This window comes from Phyllostomus hastatus, unplaced genomic scaffold (assembly GCF_019186645.2).
Source record: "Phyllostomus hastatus isolate PE091 unplaced genomic scaffold, TTU_PhHast_1.1 phas_scaffold_78, whole genome shotgun sequence".
In the NCBI taxonomy this organism is placed as follows: Eukaryota; Metazoa; Chordata; class Mammalia; order Chiroptera; family Phyllostomidae; genus Phyllostomus; species Phyllostomus hastatus.
The window spans coordinates 86,285,851-86,309,193 of record NW_025334041.1 but is presented as its reverse complement, the minus strand read 5'-3'; the positions used below and the strand labels follow the sequence as shown (position 1 = coordinate 86,309,193).

The window sequence follows — 23,343 nt, the reverse complement described above, 5'->3', positions numbered from 1 at the left end:
GAAAAAGAGAAGACACACATCCATAGCTTCCCACCTTTAACCATTGCCCTTCTCTCCATGCCTGCTGCTTCTGGCTTGCGTGGAAGCCCTGAAATTCCACAAGGACAAAGCCCCCTGACTAATCCTGCTGTGTGTACTCCAGGCACCCTCAGACCCATTCCCCACATCACAGTCAGAGACATCTTCCTTTCCTAAGATACCAACCCCTGTTCAACATTAAAACTCATCAATGTTCTTCCTCAGCTCTCAGGATTTAGTCCAAGTTTGTAAGTGTGTCACCAAAGGTCCAACATGACTTGTTCCCCTCTTACCACTCCAACACCATGACACTAAGACACCCCACCTTCCCAAGTTCTTGCACCTACTTCTCACCACTAAATTCTCTGAGTGTTCTGCACTCTCCCTGTCTCCACATTGGCTGTCCTCTCTTCCAGGGCAGTACCCTCTGCCATGTACCTGGTTAACACCTTTTGTCCCAGGACCAAGGACAGCGCCTGGCACAGAGCAGGTGCCAATAAATAACGATGAATGAATTAATCTCTCAGATTCTGTTCTGTGTCCCCTCCCTCAAACAGGATGAGGAACCTCTAGCTAGGTTAGGCTTCCCTAGATTTTATCATATTATATTAAAATAGCCTGACCACTTATGTAGATGATAGGATTTTAGCATCTTCATTGATGTACTTTTTCATCCAAGTATTTATTTTCATCCCATGGTTTCCTTCCATTTAAGCTAGATTTTAAGGCATCCATGCACTCAATAAGGGCTGTTTCAGTAGAAAGCCAGAAATATATTTGAGAGAGGTCAAAGAATAAACCCTGAGAGAATAAAATAAATGATGAGTCTAGTAGGATGCTCCAGATTAAGGCAAGGGGAGAGAAAGAGAAACATGAGGAGAAGAGTGAGGCCTAGATAGGAAGAAAGGCAGTGCATCCAGAGAAACCATGTGTTCATGGGCAGAATCAGCATCCAGAAGTGTCTGGCCCCTCTTTAGCAGGCATCACTCATTACCAACAGCAGGCTGCCATGTGATAGCCAAGTTGGTACAACCCTGAACTCCTTAATCTCTATTTGAGTGAATTTTCTAGGTTGTCCTTTCTGATATTTAGACAACACCTGCTATGGGCAGCAACCAGAATGCTCCCTATTGACAATCCAGAAAAAGGGAAGTTTCTTTTTCTACTCTGTGTCCGCTTCATCACCATTGAAGTTGTCCAGGGCAGACCCCCGCCAGCACTGTGGTATCCCAGGGATGTGGGGCTCTGAAAGAAAAGGTGAGGATGAGATGCCATGGAAGGAAAAACTCCCCACACTTGACAAAACAGAGCCTGCTCAAGATGGAGGACCATGCAGACCAGTAGCCAAGAATGCACAGTCCTATTATCTTCATCTCTCTTCCACACTAGGTCAGGATTCCTGGGCAGCTGCATCCCAAGCTCTTAGCACACTCCCTGGCACATTGTAGAGTCTCAATAAATCTGAAACAGGTATTCTCCCCCTCCCTTACTAACAGAACCTCAAATCTGTTCAGGGAAGCATTGTGATTTATTGGAAGTATTCAGCTTTCTAGAATCCCTTGCAGCTAGGGTGGCATTAAGACTGTATTCTGATAGCGCTTGTGTTTGTTTTTGCTTAATTTGTGGGCAAAGACTACATACAGGTGCAGAAAATAAATCCTCTTTTGCAACCCAGAACTCATTGTTTGGTATGAGTTTTGATATATACAAGAAGGAACATGATTTAAAAATAAAGATTGTGTTCTGGCCCTGCCTGGGTTGCTTAGTTGGTTGGAGCATCATCCCAAACACCAAAAGGTCACAGATTTGATTCTTGGTCAGGGCACATACCTAGGTTGTAGGTTTGATCCCCAGTTGGGCTGCATACCAGAGGCAACCAATCAATGCTTCTTTCTCATCTCTCTCTCTTTCTCTCTCTCTCCCTCTCTCTCTAAAATCAATAAACATATTGTCAGGTGAGGATTTTATAAAGACTGTGTTCTGGATAATAAAATTTATGTAGGACAATAAAATAAAATAATATATATAATATAAAATATAAGGCAGGTGAGGCTTCTGGGAAAGTTTCTTAAAGTGGCTGACTCAACCAGTATGTTTTTTTTCAGCTTTTGTCCTTCACCTCTTTTCTCTTTTCCTGCCTGAAACATGTACATGATGTTCAAAAAAGCAGAAACAAGTTCTTAATGATGAGGAAAAATTCATATGATAAGAATAACAAAGCAGAATGATAGAGAAAGCATGCATCTCCAATGGCATGGTGGAGGCCAGACTCCACCTTTCCTGGATTGCCTATCTTTGGACTTCTTGCTAGTGAGTGTGTCAGTTAGCAATTCCCTCAACAGTGCTGCATAGCAAATCATCCCAAAATTCAATGGTATGAAACAACAATCATTTATTCTCAATTATGCATCTGATGATCAGCTGGATAATCTTGGAGCTGGTCTTGGCTCCAAGCTGCAGGTTGGGTAGGTTTTGTGCATCTCTTATCCTCCTAGGGCCAGCACCTACTCACAGCATGTTCTTCCTATAATAACAGTAAAATCACAAGAGGTCAAGCTCAACTGTGCAAACACATTTCAAGTCTGTTTGCATCATATCTGCTAACATCCCATTAGCCAAAGCAAGTCATGTAGATGAGCCCACAATTGAGGGTTGTCAGACTATACTCTGCCTCTAATTGGAGGAACCCACAAATTTGCATGGCAAAGGGCATGGATACAGAGAGGAGTGAAGTCTGTATGGAGTCAACAAATACAAATGGAGTCAATGATTAGAAAACACTTGATGAACAAAAAATTGTTGAGTGCCTATTATGTATCAGGCATCATTTTAGGTGTTTTACACTCATTAATCATCTCAGTTAACATTTACTACAACTGATATAAATGAGCTTTTATTGCATTTACTTTACTATTAAAAAAACTACTGTGCAAAAAGGTTAAGTAATATATCATTTGTAAAAGGGCAGGGCAGGGTCTCCACCGTGGTTCTGGTGGTTCCAAAGCCCATTCTTACCAGTTACATTGAGTATCCTTACTTTTTCTCCTACAGACTTCTGGGAAAGCACATGTGTCTGACTTGGAAAACCAGCTTGGTATCTTGTCACTATATATAAAGCTAATTTCAGCCAAATAGGCTCCAAAGAATGCGGGGAAGGTGAGCACAGAAAGGCTCTGAGAATTCAGACTGTCGGTTACAAGCAACAAAAACTGAGTCTGGCTGCTGTAAGCAGAGAAATGCTATCAGTGTTTCCCAGAATTTCTGGGAGTGTGGTAAAACAGGCTCAGAAGGCAGGTGAAAACACAACCCAAAGCATGCAACAGAAAGGGTCCTGCCACCTGCTGGCCCTGCATGCTGGGCACCACAATAGCCACTACTGTTGCTTCTCCTTCAAACAAGAGACTGCTATTGCAGCCATCACCAGAATAATTCTTCCCTGTCCTGGGTTTAACGTCTAGGCAGGGTGCCTCCAAATGGCCCAGCCTGGGTTAGATGTCCATATCCCAACTGCATAGAAAGTAGCTGGCTTCAGCATTTGTTGTGAGAAATGGGATTTGTCTTGCACCAGGACTCATTCGGTTAGTCATTCCTCCAGACACAGGAAAAAGGTTTAGAGGTTAAGAAGCCAACAAAAGAAATAAACATAAATGTCCATTCAGAGGCTTAGCCAGCAACCAGCAGCTAGTGTGGTCAGTGAGTGTGTAAAGAAAAGGGAGGCCTGCCCCCTGGATGTCCAGCCCAACTCATACACCCCTGGGGGTTGGGCAGTGGAGAGGCAGGGAGGCATAGAGCTGGAGCCTGAGCATCCTGGCATCCAGTCCTCACCACACCCCCCCCCCCCACACACACACACAGGTGAGGGGTGCTCATCAGGAGGCTGCTGTTTCTTCTGCCCTTAAGGTCTTCCAGGCTGGGGAGAGAACAGTCTTGCTCACAGGGAATTTCTGGAGACCAGAACAAGGCAAGCTTCAGCCTCTTAGTGTTATTGAGACTTCAGACAAGGGATTGGGAATGTCAAGGAGGGCTCAACACTGAGCTGGGCCTAGGAAGAAGGCAGATGTTTCAGGACAGGTAGGGGAGGGAGGGGATTTTGCTGGGAGTAGAGCCTGGGGAAAGGGGGTTTCCTGTCCCTTCCCCCATATTCTACTGAGTTGTGCCAACTGCATCCCTGGGCAAGCCAGCTTTCTCTGGGACCAGGGAGCAAAGGGCCTGTTCAGACCCAAACACAGCTACCATGAACTTCATGGCTAGAAGCCCTTGTGCTGGGAAGACCATGGACTTCAGATCCCGGTCCTAGCTCTTTTCTCTTAGAACAAGTTACTTCATATGTCTGTGCCACAATGTCCCTATCATTAAAGTAAACATAATAGTGATACCTCCCTCAGAGGTTTGCTGGAAGGACTGCAGTGAGATACCAGGAGTAAAGTGCTGAGAACATTGTCTGTGTCCTAAAAGGACCATATGAGGGTGAGCCATGCAGCAGCTGCTGAGGAAGAGGGGGAGAATGCAATGAAAAACCTAACATGCAGGCAAAACACATAGTGGGAACTCACTACAAGCTTGTTCCTTTTATGTTTCCCTGATTTCAGTTCCCCTTTTCACTCCCTGGTACAGTGTCCTCAGGACTGCCCATCCCCCACCCCCAGGGATGGGGCTTGCTGTGGTCACAAAGACTCCTCAGGTCTCTGGAATAAAAGGTATGTGTGGTGGGCTGAGAGCAAAGGATGGATGGGAGCTCTCACCTTCCCTGCTCTTACAACCCGTAAAGCCCAAATGAGGCTCTTCCCTTGTTGCTCCTCAGCTCACCAGCCTCTCCTGGGACTGGACCATTGCTCTGTGTGCCTGCTGAGGTCTCATTCTTCTTGCTGAGTCTGTTCTTCACACAGGCTGGGAGCTCTCAGATGGGAGGTAGTACCTATTACCTAGTTGGGCCTAGGGCTGGGGGTGGAGACTGGTTCTCAGAATGGTGGAAAGTACAGATCACAGCCTTACCTGGGTCTTACTTCCCACAGCCTCCTCTTCACCTCCATGAGCTCCCAAGGGAGAAGGGGGCAGAGAGCTTGGGGCAGGAGGGAAGGCATTTTGTTTCATCCCACTGTAGAGGCTTAGAGGAGCTTCAGGAGAGCCAGGGAGCAAAGGAGGCTCCAGAGCTGGGCTGGCTGGACTACCCCACCTTCTCCATGAGCTTCTAGAAAAGACCCCTCCTTCTGACTCCCCCAGGCAGGCACAGCTTGTCCCCAAATTGCTGGGGTCAGGGTGTGGGCACTTTGCACCCTCCAGTCTCTCAAATCCAGTCCCTAGGCGACCCCATCTCCTCTCCCAACCCAATGACTGAGCAGTCTTGGGACAGCCCCAGCCCCTCCTTGCTCCCCTCCCCTCCTCCGCGTAGTCCCCAGCACAGAAGCCCCGTCAGGGTTCACTGCAAAGCACCACGTGGAGATCTAATCTGGGGCGGGGGCGCCGAGCTGAGGCGGGGTGGAAGGGGTCGACGAGAGGAGGAAATTAATGATTAAATAATGGGTTCCAAATGTAGCGGCTCCGAGTGAAATCCCCAGCCGCAAGCCGGCGGGCTGCACGCTCTCGGCCCGGCTCCAGGAGCCCAGAGGAGGCCCGAGCAGGCTGCGGAGATGCTGGTGGCGGCGGGCGGGCGGGCGGCTCCCCCCAAGCTCGGTCAAATGGTCCCGGCCCGGATGCGGGGTCAGCGGGGTACCCGTGGGGCCTTGGTGATTCCTGATGACAGGTGGGAGCCCTGCCACTTGGAGTGTGGCTGCTGAGCACAGCGGGGGCCCTTGCAAGGGACACAGCAGTGGTGGCTGGGCCAGGCGGGGAGGAAGTCTTGGCCAGCAGCTTGGCCAGGGCTGCAGCCACTCTTGGCCTCCATGCCTGGCACCCCCCACCCTCATTTCATTCCATCCTTTCATTGCCCTGGCTTCCCTGAATCTTAGCTCTTCCCGAAGGCAGCACCCCCGCCCACCCCCTCAATGAATCCAAGGCAGGGGAAGGCACCTCCAGCCCAGACCATCACTCTCACCTTAAATCTTCCCTATGATTGCACCCTTTCCTATGTCCCACTAGGATGTGCAGCCCTTATATGGGAAGACAGTTCTCACACAGAAACTCTGGTCTTGTCTAGAGCAAATTCCTTCTCATTGTGCCTCAGCTTTCCTCTGAACAAGGAGGGCTGGGTTCCTCTACTGCACTCCCCTGAGAACTAGGCCCCTTTTGTATGTCTTCTCTCTGATGAGTGTAAACTCCCCAAGGGCAGGGAAGAGTGAGCCAGCACCCTGGACTCTGGTTTTCCACCATGAGAGAATATGGCCTTGCACCCTCGCCGTACCTCCTGCCTGTAGGTAGGGGGAGGGCCCAGGTCTGTGAAGCCTGGGACAAGCATTTGGCCCCAGGGCTCCTTCCCCCCTCCTCTGGAACCCCACTTGGAGCCTGAAATTTTCCACACTGAGCCTTTGGCTGCAGACACTGGAACTTTTGCAATTTCCTGACTTGAAAACTGCTCCCCCACCCTACACTCTTCACCATGTCCCACAGGTCTTATGGGGTGGTCACTTCAGCAGGGTGGCTTGGAGCCCAGACTGTTGAGAGCACAAGCCTAGGTCTTCAACCATGACATTGGCTGGAAGCTCCCATGCTACTGTCTGCAACCATTTGCCAGTCTCACCAAGGATCTCTGAGTGGGGATCAGTGGGGCAAGAAGGAAACCAGCCTCCAGGTAGATGGGATTGAATGATGGGAATAGAATTTCTGTGTAAAACTCCATTATAAGAAGAGATCTCAATCAGGAGTTTGGGGTCAGCACTATCTTCCAAGACCAGAAGGATGCCAAGGAATATCTGGGCCCAGGAAGGTGACACCCGGAGCCCTGCAGAGCATTACTTTCAGAGCCTGTGACCAGGCCAGCACTCAGGAAAAAACTAGAAGCCAGGAGCCTGGCTCCCAGAGGTTTCTATTGCTGAAACTGTCACAGGGTCCCCTGCTGCTTCAGAGTGCTGCCTGTGGCCAACGGAGTACTGCCAGGCTGATGGTCACCCTGCAGGAGCTTGCAGGTAACAGCAGAGAGGGAGCAGTTCTTATAGCTTTGCCCACAGGACTAGGGCTAGGCCCTGTCCCCCAAGGGTCTCCAGAGTGCTTCCTGTATCATCTGACAGCTGGCAGCCCAGAGCCAGGCCCAGGCCTGCAGCAGACCTTGTGTCACAGCCGCCGTGCTCTGGGGCACCAATCTTGGGTCACTTTTATGGACTTCCATTTTCTACTACTCTGGAAAGACAAGCCAAATAAACACCAGGCCGAATAAGCTTGAGGCCTTCCTCGCCCCAGGTCCCCCACACCACCTCATCCAAGATCCACACACCGTCCGGGATTGCGCGTGCAGAAGAATTTTAATAAAAACAAGCAATTCAGAAGGTCTGGCGGGGCAGGCAGGCTGGCCGTGTAGAGTCAGTTCTATTCCTGGCCTGGGAGGCCAGGAGGCTCTCCTAGGAACGAGTGCTCCCAAGACAAATACGAAGCAACAAGCAGGCTTTGTCTTCTCTCTTTGATGATGGAGTGTCCAGGCTGGGACTTAGCCACACAGGAAGGGGGTAGGGGAAGCTAGGAGGGAGGGAGCAAAGCTGGGGGCTTCAGTCCTTTGGGAAGCTCCCTGAGGGTGAGCATTTAGGGCATGTGTATATGAGCTTAAGAGGAAGACATTTTTTTTGGCTTTGCCACCTGTCTGGCCTCCTGTTGTCACTTTACTCAACACCCTCCCACACAGTTCAATCAGGTGCCCATTGTCCCCACATGAAAATCAGTCACTAAAGGCCCCAAGCCATGGCACAGATGGGGTGAAAACAAAAATCAAAAACAAAACTGAAAAACTTTTAATCCCTTGCTTCTGCGGAGATGGATCTTTTCCAAAAAGGAATTTAATTAAAGACAGAAAAAAAAACACAACGTAAACCAAGAAATCACACACACATGTGAAAAGTGCTGTGACGACCCTGGAGTCCTGGCCTGAGAGCAGGGAAGTCTGGGCACAGGGCTCCAGGGCCTCCAGAAGCTGGGCCTGCCGCTGATCTTGTCTGCCGCAGTTTCACAGCCCATCTTAAGGTGTGAGCTAGGCAGGCTGCTGGCCCCTTGGGGAAGTTCAGGTCTTCCTAATAGCCATCCAGACCCTGCGGTCAAGCCCTGGAGCTCCTGCCTTGGGACTCCCACTTTTACTGCCTGTTTTCAGGGCCATGAGGGTTGATGCTCCCTGATACTAAAAGCTCATTGTGGAGAAGTAGCTGGCCATTCTCTCATGTGGATGAGAGAAAGGCTAGCTTTTCTTTCTTTCTTTCTTTCTTTCTTTCTTTCTTTCTTTCTTTCTTTCTTTCTTTCTTTCTTTCTTTCTCTCTTTCTTTCTTTCAGCAAAACAGGTCTATTTTTGTGATTTTAAAATTCAACAAATTTTCTTTTTCCCAATCAGTTTAGCACATTGTGGTCAGCAGCTCCCCAGCCCCTTGTCCAGCCAGCGTCAGCAGCTCACATTGAGGCTTTGGACGTGGCTTGGCTCTTCCCTAAAAGCTTCGCCAAGCCCTTTTTGTTCCCCTTTCTGGTCTGACCTCGGTCTTTTCAGATTTTGACATTGTGAGTTGTCTTCTTCCAAGGTACTCAACTCGCCTCTCAACCTGTTGCTCAGTTTGCTGGTTTCTTTCTATAAATAAGATGTCTGGTTCTCCAGGTGACATTGCTGAACCTGCCTGGAGACACACCTGCTCCAATTCAGCCTGACCCTAGGTCCTTGCATATGGGCATGGTCCCTCCCCGACAGTCCTCTTCCAGGTTTACTAGGACCCTAATAGAGGTTGAATGAATGAATGAATGAGTGATTAATGGTGAACTCTTATCTTGTCTTCACACACCAAGGCCTTTCCCAAATGCCTAGGCAGAGTCCCCTTCTTCATGACTCTTATGACACACTTATCAATGTCCAATATTGCATATTGGTTAAACTAATATTGCACATTAATTCTCTCCAGGCCTCTTTACCTTTGCATCTTCCTAATGATACAGGTAGACCTGGCCAGACCATGGGGCAGAGGAGGGGCCAAGGGAGAGAACTACAGGAGACAGGGGCAGTATTGCATTGCCCTGGTAACCAAGCTAGCACAGCGCTGGAGGAAGTCATTGCTCTGAGCATGCATGAAATTAGCAAGAGTGATTGGCAAAGTCCTCCTACCCACTTCTGGACCCTGATTGAAGGTGAGACCAGAGGACACAGTCGCATGTGTACCATAAAGGTCAACAAGGCAGCGGGGAGCTAGACCTGTCAGTCTAGCCTAGGAAGAGGATGGGAGTGGATGGGGTGGGAGGCTGGACCCTCCCAGAGACCCACAGAAGTTTGGACAGGAGATTTAAACCAAGGGAAGGGAGAAACGCACTTCCTCTTGGACCCACGGCATGGGCATGCAGGGCCAGGGCCTGCAGGATCTTTTTTGTGGTGGGTCTGGCACATGCAGACTCCAGGCAGGAGCCTAAAGCCAGATTGCAACCTGTAACAAGCTAAGCCACTTGGATGGTTATGCTGCAGCCACCCGTGGTTCTAAGAGTGGTTTTTTCAAATGGCAGAAGATAACTCTGGGCATAGCCTCGGACTAGTGTGGCAGAGGGTGGTTATGTTTTCTTCCAGGTATTCTGGAGGAGACTGGCTTTGAGGCAGGAGCCTACCATCCTCCCAGATTGTGCAGATTTTGAATAAAAGACCCTTTTTTTCTTCCCACCAAATCTTTGCCTCCAGAATTCACCTATGGGTGGTGGCAGGCAGCCAAACCACACTTTCTGTCTGGTAACACTAACATTTAGAACAATGCCTGGAACATAGCAGATGAATGTCTGTAGAATTAGTGGCTGTGATGTAACTCTGAGTTTTCTCAACCTGGACTATGATCCTTGTTCTACCTTCTGTGTCCATCTGTGCCTCTCACATTGAAGCTTAAACTCTTTCTCTTTCCTTTCCTCATCACGATCATTCAAGATCTCCATGGACACATTTCTCTCAGGATTCTGTGCTATAAGAGCCTCTGTTCTCTGTGAGCTTCTCCATGATGGTGGTCTTACATGTTTATTGTGGTGTCCCCATCACAGCATCATGTCTGGCTCTCCATAATGACTGCTGGATGAATAAATGCAGAAATACTGATTAAATGCATGAATTAATGAATTAACTTTTTTCTTAGAGCTTTGGAAGTTTCCCTGGCTATATAACAGACACTATTCATCAGGATTCCTCTCACTTTCACTTTTCTAATTAACTTCTTGCTGATCATAAATTCAAAAGAGTATTCCATTTCCTTCAGTTCCTTCATCAACCTTCTGGAAGATAACTCTTCTGTCCTCTCTTCACTTCACAGTCCCCCTCTCCCTCCCACAGAAGGCACACTGGGCTCAGCTTTGTATAACTTAGGACAAGCTAGGTCATGATACTGTGACAAACAACCCTCAGATATCAGTGAAGTAAATAATAAGGGACTGGATGACTCTCCAGGCCAAGGTCTTCCTTCCATTTAATGTTTTAGGGTTGCACCCCCTGTGTGAATGGCTGCTTCCACAGCTGCCGCAACAAGGAGAGGTGGAGAGTTGAGCAAGGACAATTAAATTTTTCCACCAGAGGGGGGTACACCTCCCTCCTGCTCACATTTCATTAACCAAAGAAAGTCATATGACCACTCTTAATTTCTAGGAGGTAGGGAAATACGATTTCTGGTGTACCTTGGAAGAGAGGAGACCAAATATTAGGGAATAGTGGTAATCCCTGTCACACCAGAATTGGGGCCCAACTTCTGCCTGCTGAGGCTGTTAGAGGCTCAGTCTGTGGCTGAGGCGAGGAGATGAGAAACAGAACAATGGGAATAGCCCCACCCTAGATCTGAACTGGGTCTTGGACTTCTCAGTCACTCTAATTACCATACCAGTCATTTCCTACGATTTCTGCCAGGATCTTTGCCAGGAGCCCTGAGTAATCACAGCTTCACAGTCAGCACCAGGGAAAATTTTGTTGAACTTCTCTTAGGCCAGTGTTTTTCAACTCAGGTTTGTGGGTTTCGGGTCTGGGACCTGAGGCCTGAGCTGCTTCCCTGAGGGCCTTTCATCCAAACCCTGTTCCTGAAGAGGATTGTCTAGGGAGAGAGACGGAAAGAGGATGGTTTGCTGTGTTGGGTCACCTACCACAGCTCCACCTCTGACGCAGCCCTTCCAAGCCTCTGCTTGCTCCTTCCTTTCGCCACCATGCTTACTATCCTTCATTGATTGGTGCCTCTTTCTCTCTGATTTTCTTGGCCAAACCATAGGGTCTGAGTCCCTGAGATGCAGGCAGGGCTAGGGAGAGCAGGTTTGATCTCTGGTTGAAGAAAGAAGAAGAGAAGGAGGGGGAGGAGGTGAGAGAGAAAGGAGGAAGGACAAGGAGGAGAAAAAGGAGAAGAAGGCTGCAGGGGCTGTGGCTCTCTAATTATGGCAAGACTACTTAAACTCTACATATGGCATTCACTCCAGGGCCGGATTCTTTCATCCAGCAGTCCCTTGATTGTATCTTCATCAACACTCCCAGCTCAAGCTTTTCAGCCTCCCCTACTCTTCTTTGAATGTCCCCAGTGGGCTCCTCCCAGCTACTCCCCAAGCACTAAGAACCCTCCCTCCCATTCACAGGGACAAACTCACTTTGCATCCATTATCCTAATAACTCAGATAAAACAGGGAGATTGGAGACCCCACCTCCCAAACCAGCTGCCTGCAGCCCTTCGTCACTCCTGCCAATGGCATGGAGTCTGGTGAAGCTCCTCTGTCACCAATGAGTCCATGGTCTCTTTACTTTTACTATGGTGCAAGGAATGGAAGTATCACCTCTTGGCTTTGAATACCATATGCTCTGACTCTCAAGTGTGCTCTCCTGCTCAGAGCACTCTTCTGTGCTCCAGACCATCCTCTTGATGCCTCTACTTGGGTGTATCACAGACACTTCTATCTTGGCTTTAACAAAACCAAGCTCTTGGTCTTGTCTCTACATCTGTTCCTTGCTTGATGTTCTTCACCCCTGTCACAGACACCTCCACTTAATATCAAAAACCTGCAGGTCATCCTCAGTACCCCTCCTCACCTGCCACATTCACTCCAATACTGAGGCCTATTGATTGTGCCTCTCAAATATATCCAGAACCACTCATTTTGCTTTTCTCCATCTTTACTGCCACCATCCTAGTCTAAGCCTTGATCATTTCTTGCCTGTTTGACAACCCTAACCCACTCTCTACAGAGCAACAGAATGACACTTTTTAAAAAAAGGATTTTGTTTATTTATTTTTAAAGAGAAGGGAAGGTAGAAAGAAAGAGAGGGAGAGAAACATCAATGTGAGAGAGAAGCACTTATTGGTTGTCTCTCAAGTGCTCCCTGACTGTGGGACCAAACCTGCAACCCAGGCATGTGCCCTGACCAGGGATAGAACTGGTGACATTTCACTTTGCAGAACAACACCCAACTAACAGAGTCACACCAGTCAGGGCCAGAATGGTATTCTTAAGATATAGTTTTGATTATGTTACCACCTTGCTCAAAAATTTTCAGTAGGTTTCTATATTTGTTCAGGGTACAGTTCAAACTCCTGAACATGGTCCTCAAAGTTTTGAATAGTCTGGCCCACCTACACCTCTCTACATTCTCACTCCAGCCATGTCAGCCAGTCTTCATGTTTTTGAACAAGAGAAGAACTTTCCTACCTAAGGGTCTTTAACCTTGCTGTTCTTGTCTAGAATGTTTTTTTTTCTCCATTTGTCCCTGGGTTATGTCTTCTCATCTTTCAGGTTTCAAATGAAATGTCACTTCCTCAAAAGGCTTTCTCTGATACTCAAACTAAATTGAGTCCTGTTGCTATTGTTTCACACACACCTGGCACCTTTCCTTTATAAAATCCCTACAATATGAAATGATAATTTTGTAGATGATATTATGTAATGCTTGGCTCTCTTACAAGATTGTGAGCTCCAACAGGAAGAGACCATGTCTAGGTAGGTCATGACTGTAAACTCAGTGTCTTGGACCATGTTTGGCACATAGTAAGTGCTCAATAAATATTTGGTAAATAAATAAGTAAGTCATTGACACTACAGATGGACAAACTGAAGATCGGATTGGCTACATGACCTGCATGTTGTGTGAATGACAAAGTTAAAACAAGAACTCAATTCTCCCAAAAGTCCTCTGTGCTCTTCCCCAAATACTACCCCCATATCATCTTTTGCCACCACCTCTGTCACTACCAACAAAGGATGAGTTTCCTAGGATGATGGGGGTATTGCAGGGAAGAGGCCACAGAGAGAGGTCTGCCATCCTCCAGAGCCACCATGGCTTCCTTTCTGCCCCAGTCTTCCCAGGCCCCTCCCTGGACCCCACACACCACCCATCATGAGAAATGGGCTTTTGTAGGAAAGGTTCCCTGCTTTGAGTACTGCTCCTTCTTTGCCACCCCAACCTTTCCTATTGTTCCAGATCCTGTGGAAGACTCACCTACTCACAGAAGCCTTCTTCAGCTGCCAAGGTCCAGGATATTCTCCAGGGCTGAGCTGTTCTCTGGCCCCTTCATGAATGTAGATCTCTCCTTGCTCTGAGGACTATGAGTTTCCAAGGATGGAGCTGGCCCCTTAGGGTCTTGGGTGATGCATGTTGTGTTCCAGTCACTGTCTGGATAACTGGGAGATCACAGGGAACAAGATTATATCTTTACCCCCATGGCAAGTAGATTCCAGTAGAGGAACAAGTAAAGGGATAATATTATTTCTGGGGTTGACAAGAGGACATAGTGGTGTTTGGGAGAGCTGATTTAGACCAGGGTCCCTGTGAAGCAATGAAATTCAAGCAGAGACTAAAGGGATGGCAGTGAACCAGAATGGCCTGCATAAGGGACCTAGAAGAGATGAGCCATTTCTAGAAGGGTCTCTTCCACCTCTAACCTCATGGATGTGAGAGATGGGGGGAGGACCTAGGGGGAAGCTTCTGAAGGGGTGGAGAAGACACTAAAGATAACCCCTTCCTGTGGATGAGGATGTTATCTTCCCTTGTTTCTGTCACACATAGGCTAGAACAGGTGGTCAGCACTGCTTTGTTCATGGATTATCAATAATGTCCTTTCTTGGTGTGTATCCTGAATCCATGCAGCAGCTACCCAGTTTAAATATGAGTTTAGTGAACAGTTTTCAGGGACAATTCTTCAAAGGCCTTTCAACCTTCTTTCTTCCACCTGCTCCCTGTGGGCTTCCCTCTAAAACTGATTATTGTTAGAGAGCTTCATCCTTTCTGTAGAATTCCCCTCTCCTCCCCTGGGCAGGCTGGGCAAGAGCTACCTGAACTTCTTATCTCCAGGGAAGGTAGGAAGGCATTCTAGTCAAATACTAGCCCCAAGGCCCTGTTTTCTGGGGCCTTCTGACCTTACTCCCAACTCTCAATTCTGCTTTAGGGCCAGGGCTTCAGTGGTTCTGGTTGATGTGCATACAGGTGAGCTTCGGATATTTATTAGAAGGAGTGTGCTATTCATGTAATACCAGCCTGTGGGAGGATGAAGGGCAGTGATGAAGGCCTGAAACACTGTCTCCACTCAGAATGGTTCCCAGCCCCACTGGGCCCTCAGGTCCATCCTGAAGGGATAGAGAGAAAAGAACCAGAGTGAGTCAGGGACAACTCAAAGGTGAAGAGCAGACATTTGGGAAGTGCCTGATGTAAGAGTTGGGAAACTAAGGAGGTTGGGCTCTCCTGTCTTGGCCCTAGGGGAACCCAAGTTTCCAGGAGAGGCACTGGTTCACTAAGAATAGGTAGCAATGGGCAAGCAGGTGCCCAGGGCATGGGTTTCTGGATGCTACTGACCTGGAGTAACCTTGTGAGGCTGCAGTAGTCAAGTGGGGCTTACCTGGTACAGAAGGTAAAATTGATGTACTCAGGTTGTGGCAGTATTTCTTCAAGGGTCATTGTTCACTTTTTTTTGGAGTAAATCTTCCCCTCCTTCTCCACCCTTGACTCTTAGTTTCAGCTGTCTTGGTCTTGCTTTCTGGAATCATTTTCTTGTCACTGACCTCCATCAGCATCTCCCCAGGCTGGCTTCCACACCACTGAGGACTCTGCTTCCTCCTACCTCTCTCTTCTGCATGTTCTCCTCTTTGTATGCCTTTAATAGTACCCCTTCTCCCCTGAGCCTATGATAAGAGTCCAGCAACACCCTTTTGACTTACAAGTCCCAGCTTACTTCTCCATAGCCTCCAGAGCCTCCTTGTTAAATTATCATTACTCATCTTTAATAGGCAGGGACTTAACCAGGGTGGAGGGCAGAGATGAAGCCCAGCCCAGCCCTCCAGGAATCGAGTGTGCTCCTAGAAGCACAGACCATAGGCATTCTTCTGCTTCCCAGAAGCAGACCCTGAGACAAGGATTTGGGTGAAGTGGTTTATTTGAGAAATATTTCCAGGAAACACCAGTACTGGAGTGAGACATGAGAAAGGGAATGAAGGACAGTCAACAAGTACCATAACAGTTCAGCTACCACTTTGGGCAACTACAGTTTAACTCCACTGGGGATTCTCTGAAGACCAGCATATGATTCTTGCTCAGTTATTTTACCCAAGAGTGAGGGAGCTGGGTATTTATTGGTTGAGAGCTGTTTTGGGGGAGTGTCAATACCCTCACACTTCTAGCCTGCTACACAGAGAACAAATCTACCAGTAACCAGAAAAACCCCACAGGAAAATAAATGTGAGTACTGTTGGCTGGAAATTGAGTTAGAATGCATTGAAATAGAAAGGGCAAGAGCAGCTGAGCACTGACAACATCTGTTGTAATATTCTAAGGCACTCATTTAAAGGACACAGAGATTAGGAATGGCTCATATAGGAGTTAAATTTGAAGTTTGAGTAAGGTTTTTGAAAACCAGAAACATGGAGAAACACTGAAGGAAAGGGGAGTAGCTGAATAAAGTTATAAAGGCAAGACAACAGAACAGTGTAACCTTAGAATGAGTCATGGGCTGAGAAATTTTGTCAGGTGATGTACAAGCCATAGAAAGTATGGAAAGACCAGCATTCTATGCACAAATGGGAAATGATGGGGCACTGTATCTGAGATAGGACAGAGGCGGGTATTAGGAGGATGACAATGAGTACAGGCATGAGTACATTGAATTTAAGGTTTCTGTGAGTAATCTAGGTGATGTATAGTAGGTGGTTGCACTTAAGGGTCTGAAGCTGGGGTTAGAGGCCTGAGATAGAGGTGGAAATTCAAGAGTCATCTGCTTAGAGGTGGAGGTTAAAGCCATGGAATTGGTGATATCATCAGGAAGTGGAGGCAGTGAAAGAAAAGTCAAGGAGAAAATGAGAAAAAATAGGAAAATACCTATACTTTGAAAAGGGAAAGAGATGTAAAGCAAAGAAACAGATAATGAATCCTCAGAACTCAAGAAACCAAAGGAGGAAGTACTCTAAAAAAGAGTTGAGAAACAAAAAATTTTGCTAAAGTCAAGGTGGGCAAGGGCCATAGGTACAGCAGTTAGGAGGTTCACTGGAGTCCAGAACAGAATTGGTCTTGGGATACATTGAAAGGGGAAGTCTGACAGTCAAGAGGCCTGAGGGGGGTCGTGGTCCACCAATCTTTCAAGTTGAGAATTAGAAATTACACACACACGTGGGCCGCAAACCAAAGTATTGCAGGTTCAATTCCCAGCCAGGGCATATGCCTGGATTGCAGGCCATGGCCCCCAGCAACCGCACATTGATGTTTCTCTTTCTCTCTCTTTCTCCCTCCCTTCCTTCTCTAAAAAATAAATTAATTAATCTTTAAAAAAAAAGAAATTACACACACACACACACCTGGTGTGGCATCTGTCAAATTTAAAATTAAGCCCTATGTCTGAAATTTACTACTTGTGTGACTTTGTAAAAATTACTAAACCTCTCTGAGCCTTTGTTGCCTTATCTGTAAAAATGAGGATAATAATATGTGTCTTTAGGCTTGTTCTAAGATTAAATGTGATAATGCTTATACAGTGTTCAGCAGAGAGCCTAAGTTATCTTAACAAAATATAGTTTCTCTCTATTTGCCTATGTTTCTATCACATGAAAGAGGTTGGTTGGATTTCCACCAATGTAAGAGGTTATGTTTTGAATGATTCATAATATACAGGGGTTTCTCAAAATCAGAAATTAAGAAGCTTGAGTTTTACAGCTCACATAGGAGCATAAGAGATGACCTGTGCCTATGAAAGTTAGGAAGTTAGGGAAGTTAGGAAGTTATCATCTTTCATGCCAAGATCTTGGAATATATCCTTAGTGCAACAACAGAACAGAATAATATTTAACTACCTACTTTTACTGACTATAATCTAGACATGAAAAAAATTAACCTTTGAGAGTGTTTAATCATTTACCTTCACCTGTGCAGGTTTGGGCTTTATGTTTACATTCTTTATCTAATCATCATGAAAAGCAATTCCATTCAAGTGATAGCCCCAGGACCCCTGGCAGAAGCAAACACAAGATCCTTGAAGAACAAATACTCAACCTAGATAACACTAGATCCCCCTAAACAAATACCTCCTGAAGGTGAAACTCAGAAGGAAAAAAATTCTGTTGTGACCAAGAGGTAGTAAACAAAACAAGTAGTTTTAGATTCCTAAGACTCTAGACAATAAAGCTATCAGGTAGATACTATAAAAATAAATATTTTAATTATCAAAGAAAAATTAAATATATGAGAATAAAATTCTCTTTTAAAAAGTCAGATGAATTTAAAAAGAACCAAATATAACTTGTAGAAATAAAAAATAGAATCATGAAAACTAAAAACTTAATGGATGTGAATTTTAAATACAGCTGAAGAGAAGATAGGTAAACTGGGAGACAGTTCAGAGAATATTACTCAAATTTCAGGACAGAGAGAAACAAAAATGGAAAGTAGAAATGAGAGTTTAAGAAATGTAGAGACTAGAATGAGGAAGTACAACATGTTTTTCATAGAGGTTTCTGAATGGGAAAGGAGAGAATGAGGGAGAGGCAATATTTTTAGATAATGGCTAAAAAATTTCCATGTTCTTGATGAAAGACATGACTCATATTTAAGAAATAAGAACCTCAAACAGAAAGAAATCCAACCTAGACACACCACAGTGAAATCGCAAAACCCAAAAGACAATGAAGAGATGTTAAAAATAGTCAGGGAAAAAAACTAGATTACTCACAAAGGAACAACATTTAAACTGACAGAAGACTTTTCATCAGCAACAACGGAAGTCAGTTGACAATTGGATCATTCTCAAGTAATGAGGGTAATTGTCAGTTATGATTACATACCCAGTTAACATATATTTCAAAAGTGAGAATGATATAATATTTTCACAAAGACAGAGGGTACATGCTACTCAAAGGCCCTCAATGGAAAAACAAAAAACAAAAAAACCTTTGAAAAGGTGCTTTTTGGTAGGAAAGAAACTGATTCCATAAATTAGTAATAGGATGTGAGAAACTATAAATAGTAAAGAAATTGATGTAGGTAAATCTAAACAAGTATTGATTGTATAAAATAATAATTATTGTGATGATCAATTTTGTGGCATTACATAAGTGGGAATAAAATATTAGAAAATATCATGTTAATAAAAGTTAGGGTGTGCTTGGTTCTTGCACTATTTAGGAAGAGAGTAGATGGGCTGGTTGACTTTAGACTTAGTTATATAGTCATGTAAAAAAAAGTAAGTGCCAAAAGTGGAAGTAAATGTGTATTATCTAACAAAGATAAATGTGTATCTACTAACCTTAGGAGGCTTACCTTTAGGCTTCTCTCCCAGCAGAAAGCAAATGTTTTTTTGTCTAAGGCATTAAAATTGTGTCAATATTTCCAGTAGGCATTGCCAAGTCTAATATTAATTGGTATAATTATTTAATAATATCTCTCCATAAATATACCAATTTTGAAGGGACAATTTCTATCTTGTCTTTTCTTATACTTTGGAACTTGGTACAGTGCTTGTAATAAACCATATTCACATAAAAAAAGAAGGGAAGGCAGAAGAAATAAAAGGAAGAAAGGGAGAGGAAAAGAAAGGCTATCTGAATTGTCATAACCAAAGAGTATTTATCAATGAATCTACATCAGCCTGAAGAATTTTATGTTTAATCTATACTTACTCCTGTCTTTCCTAATATTTTTATCAATAATCTGGATAAGAATAATGACTGGATGTTAATCAACTTGACAGATGCTATAACTATTAATGGAAATAACCAATATATTAGGTGAAAAGTTCAGATAAAAAAAAAAAAGCATGACTGGGAAATGTGGTGGGAAGAATAATGCCTATCCTCCTCAAATGCCTAGGCCTTATTTCCTTTAACATGTGACTATGTTACCTTACATGGAAAAAAAGATTCTGCAGCTGTGATTTCATTAAGCACCTTGAGAAGGGGAAGTTATCCTGGATTAATTGTGTGGGCCCAATATAACCACAAGAATCCTTTGAAGAATCAGAGAAGAATCAAAGACAGCAGAGCCAGAAAGAGGCTTAAAGATTCTATGTTGCTGAATTTAGGATGTAATTAAGATGAATTAAAGATGTAGGAAGGAACCATGAGCCAAGGAATGCAGAAAATCTCTGGAAACTAGAAAAGGCAAGGAAATGAATTTTCCTGTAGAGCTTCCAGATGTGGCCCTGTATTTTTAGCCCAATAAAACTCATTTTGGGCTTCTGACCTCTAGAACTATAGGAAAATTAATTTGAATGATTTTAAGCCACCAAGCTTATGACAGTTTGTTACAGCAGCAACAGGAAACTATTGCTGAAATTATAAAATTATCTAACAAGCCTTGGCCAGGTAGCTCAGTTGGTTAGAGCATCACCCCGTTATGTCAATGTTGCAGGTTTGATCACAGTCAGAGCACAGACAATAATCAACCAATGAATATGTAAATAAGTGGAAGAACAAATCTCTCTCTCTCTCTGTCTCTCTCTCTCTCAAAAAAATCAATGACAATATTTTTAAATAGTCCAACAAAATTAAGTATTTAAAATATAGATATAATGCAAAAACTAAGTCCAGATTGCCAGGATATAGAAGACTTTATAATGTGTAAAAGGCCTAAGAATTTTCACTGGCTACAAGCTCAGCAGAAGATGAATAGAGAAGCACACACACAAAGAATGTGTGGACCTGGAACAGAGAAACAGAAGGGCATATCATCACTGAGAAGGGTCCTACAGGTTCCACACCCTCACTGATGCACAGTGTTCAGCAATAGGTTCAATTCTTTACAGAGGATATTGATGAACAGAAGGGACATCTGGATAGGGTGAGATCTAGAAAGCATATTTAAAAAGGAAGGAACTGGGTATGAAAATTTCATCAAAAGAAGAGAAAAATCTAAGAAGATATGACATTTTCTTAAAGGATTGGACTTATTCACTGTAGTCCCTGGAATAATCCCATCAAGCTCCAAAAAGATCTATTTTAATTTAACACAAAGCAGAAGTTTTTCACTCTCCAAGTAGTCCTGAGATAGAATGGATTTTCTTTGGGAGTATTCTGGGATTCCTGTCCCTTGATGTATCTGAACATAATATAGACATGTCTTTTAAGGTTCCTTCTAACCTTCAGAGATTGTGTTCCTTAAATGGGAAGTGAGTTAGGTATGGAGTCATGGAAAAAAAGAGTGATAACTCTTCCTCACCTAGCCACACCATACCTGCAGAAAGAAACATGGACAGTTAGAATTCTGCTTCCAACTCGAAAAACCCGAGGTCCTGCTGATAAAGAAGAGGACCTCGAGTCCTTACCAGCAGTCCATCCCCACTCCCACCTCGAGGCTCCCCCTCACCAAAACACAACACCACAATAAAACAAAAACCTAGTTACATCAATAACTAGGCTTCTCACGACCAGTAAAGTCTTATAACTGAGGAAATTGTAGTATTTTCTGGGAGCTTGTGCCACTTCCCCCCCCACCAAAAAAATGGAGCACCAAAATGAGCAACAGTGATTATAATAGAGCCTAACTCCTGATCTAAAGAAAAAGGAAGCCCCCCACCCAGCTCCTCCCACTCTGGAGCAGTCTTCACCCATTCCCTCAGGAACCCCAGTCCTGTGGGGAAGGTATGAGGGAACTCCTTTCCCAAAGTGAAATATGGCTCTTGACCTCAGGGAGAGCTCAGGGTTCTCTGCCTTCCTCTTGCTGCCTTGACATCTGCATGCAGAGGGGTCAGATGAGGGGCACAGAGTGATGAAAGGGTGGACAAACCAAGCAGGATCAGGACCTGTTTCATGTCCCATGGTACAAAAGACCCTTTGATGCAGAAGAGTTCCAGGTAGGGGAGTGGAGTAGGGGGTGGAACGGAGAACGCATGCTTCCTGGAATGGATTTAAACCCACAGATTAGTGGTTTCAGTCCTACAGATGGCATCCTCTACTATCATCAGCTTTAAGGGAATTTCCATCTCCTACTTGCCCCTCAGCTCACCCTCCACCCCTGCCCAGTCCCCAGGACGGGTGGGAAGGGAACTGTGGAAATTCCCTTTTCAGGAACTTAAGGGTGACCTAGAGAGCAGGGGATAGTAAAAACAAAGGGAATATTGAAAACTGAGGACCCCTTGGCTCCCTAGCCCCCACTTTCATCCTCAGCCAGTGCATCTTTTAAAAGGAGAAGGGACACACTAGACCCATCTGCAGGTGTTGAATTTTCCCAAGGCCTCCAGCCCACCATCCTCCAGTCCCCCAGCCAGCCCATCCCACTGGGGAGTCAGAAGGCCCAGCCAACAGCTGGGTTGTGCAATCAGCAGCCCAGATGTGGCTGGGACTCTGGCTTACGGCAGCTGCCTCTGTCATCACCCAGTGCCTATGGCCTTCATTTCACCCTTGAGCTGTATTCTAGCAACATTCCTGTCCCCATCCCAGACAGGCCCCACCCCAGCCACCATCCTCCTCTAACAGTCTCAGAGAACAGTAGGAGGCTGAAAATTACAGCCCCAGCTCAGTTATACTATGTATCTTGTGCCACCAGTGGAGAGGCCCTACCCTCTCTAGGCCTTAACAGACAGGTAATGAAGCTTGAACTCTCACTTCTCCTTTGAATTTCGTCCTTATTACTGAGGCCCTCAAGTTTAGTGATACATTTATTGGCTCCCCACAGGAACTGGACAAAATATAAAACCTGTTTTATTGCTTTTAGGTATTCTAGCCAGGGAAAGGTTACATCTCATTTTGCAGCTGCCATGACCACTGTTTCCATAAAACCTTGGGTGTGGTCAATCATTAGTTAATGCCATTGAGTCTTTGGCTTCAGAATTGGCAGCTGTCAAACTTACAATAATCTCAGCCTACTCTCTGCTTCACATAGGACTGCCTGACTCAGAGAAGACTCAGTACAGTTATTTGCTAAATAAAAAAAATGAAATAAAGATTCACAGAAATGGAAAGATTTCCCTGAAGTCATATAGTGAACCAGTGTTAGACACAAGGTTAATGCCCAGGTGTTGGGCTTTGGAATCAGATTCCTCCCCCCAACACCAGAGTCACTGACTTCACAATTGTGATGACGATAATGGTGATGAAGGTGGTGATGATGGTGGTGGTCATGACGTTGGTGGTGGTGATGATGACAGTGATAGCAGTATGGTGGTAAGGTGATGGTAGTGATAATAGTGGTGGTGGCAACAGTGGTGATGATGGTGGTCAGGATGGTGGTGGTTGAAATGATGTCAGTGATGGTGGTGATAGTGGTAACTGCTGGTGATGATGTGGTTAAGGTAGTGACAGTGGTGATGATGGCAGTAAAGATGATGATGTAATGATGATGATGGTGGTCAGGATGGTTGAGGTGGTTATAGTGGTGATGATGTTGGTGATGGTGGAAATTTGAGTAATGATGGTGATAATGTCCCAATGTAATAATGAAGACAAATCCCTCTTCTCTCAAGAAATTCTCTTAAGGAATACAAAGCTCATTCTAATAATTTCAGCTCTAATCTTCAACTTTAAAATTATTTGGAATTTGAGTCCTTATTCTAATCTCCCTTCAGCAGCAGAAATCAAGCCTCATGAGCCCCTGCTTCAATGAGCATATGAAAAGATGGCTTTAGATGCTGATCTTCTAAATCCACCACAGCATTTGTGTTAAAGCCATACTTCCCAGGAGCTACTCTAGCCAATGGTGAAGCATAGCAGGTGTACTAATGCTGACCAGTTTCTGGAGATGCCGGACTCTTCAGTCAGGTGGCTTTGGCTCAGGGACTCCACATCAGACACCTCATCATGGCTGAGACTTTCTTGGAACTTCACTATGGGCTC

General features: G+C 45.2%; 1 non-coding gene across 1 annotated transcript; it reads left to right on the top strand.

The window, feature by feature from the left end:
• The first annotated feature begins 1,612 nt into the window (after positions 1-1,612).
• LOC123812286 lies at positions 1,613-1,739 on the top strand. The gene has a single exon (XR_006784562.1). It is a non-coding gene; the product is annotated as a small nucleolar RNA SNORA40 (small nucleolar RNA).
• Positions 1,740-23,343: the final 21,604 nt, after the last annotated feature.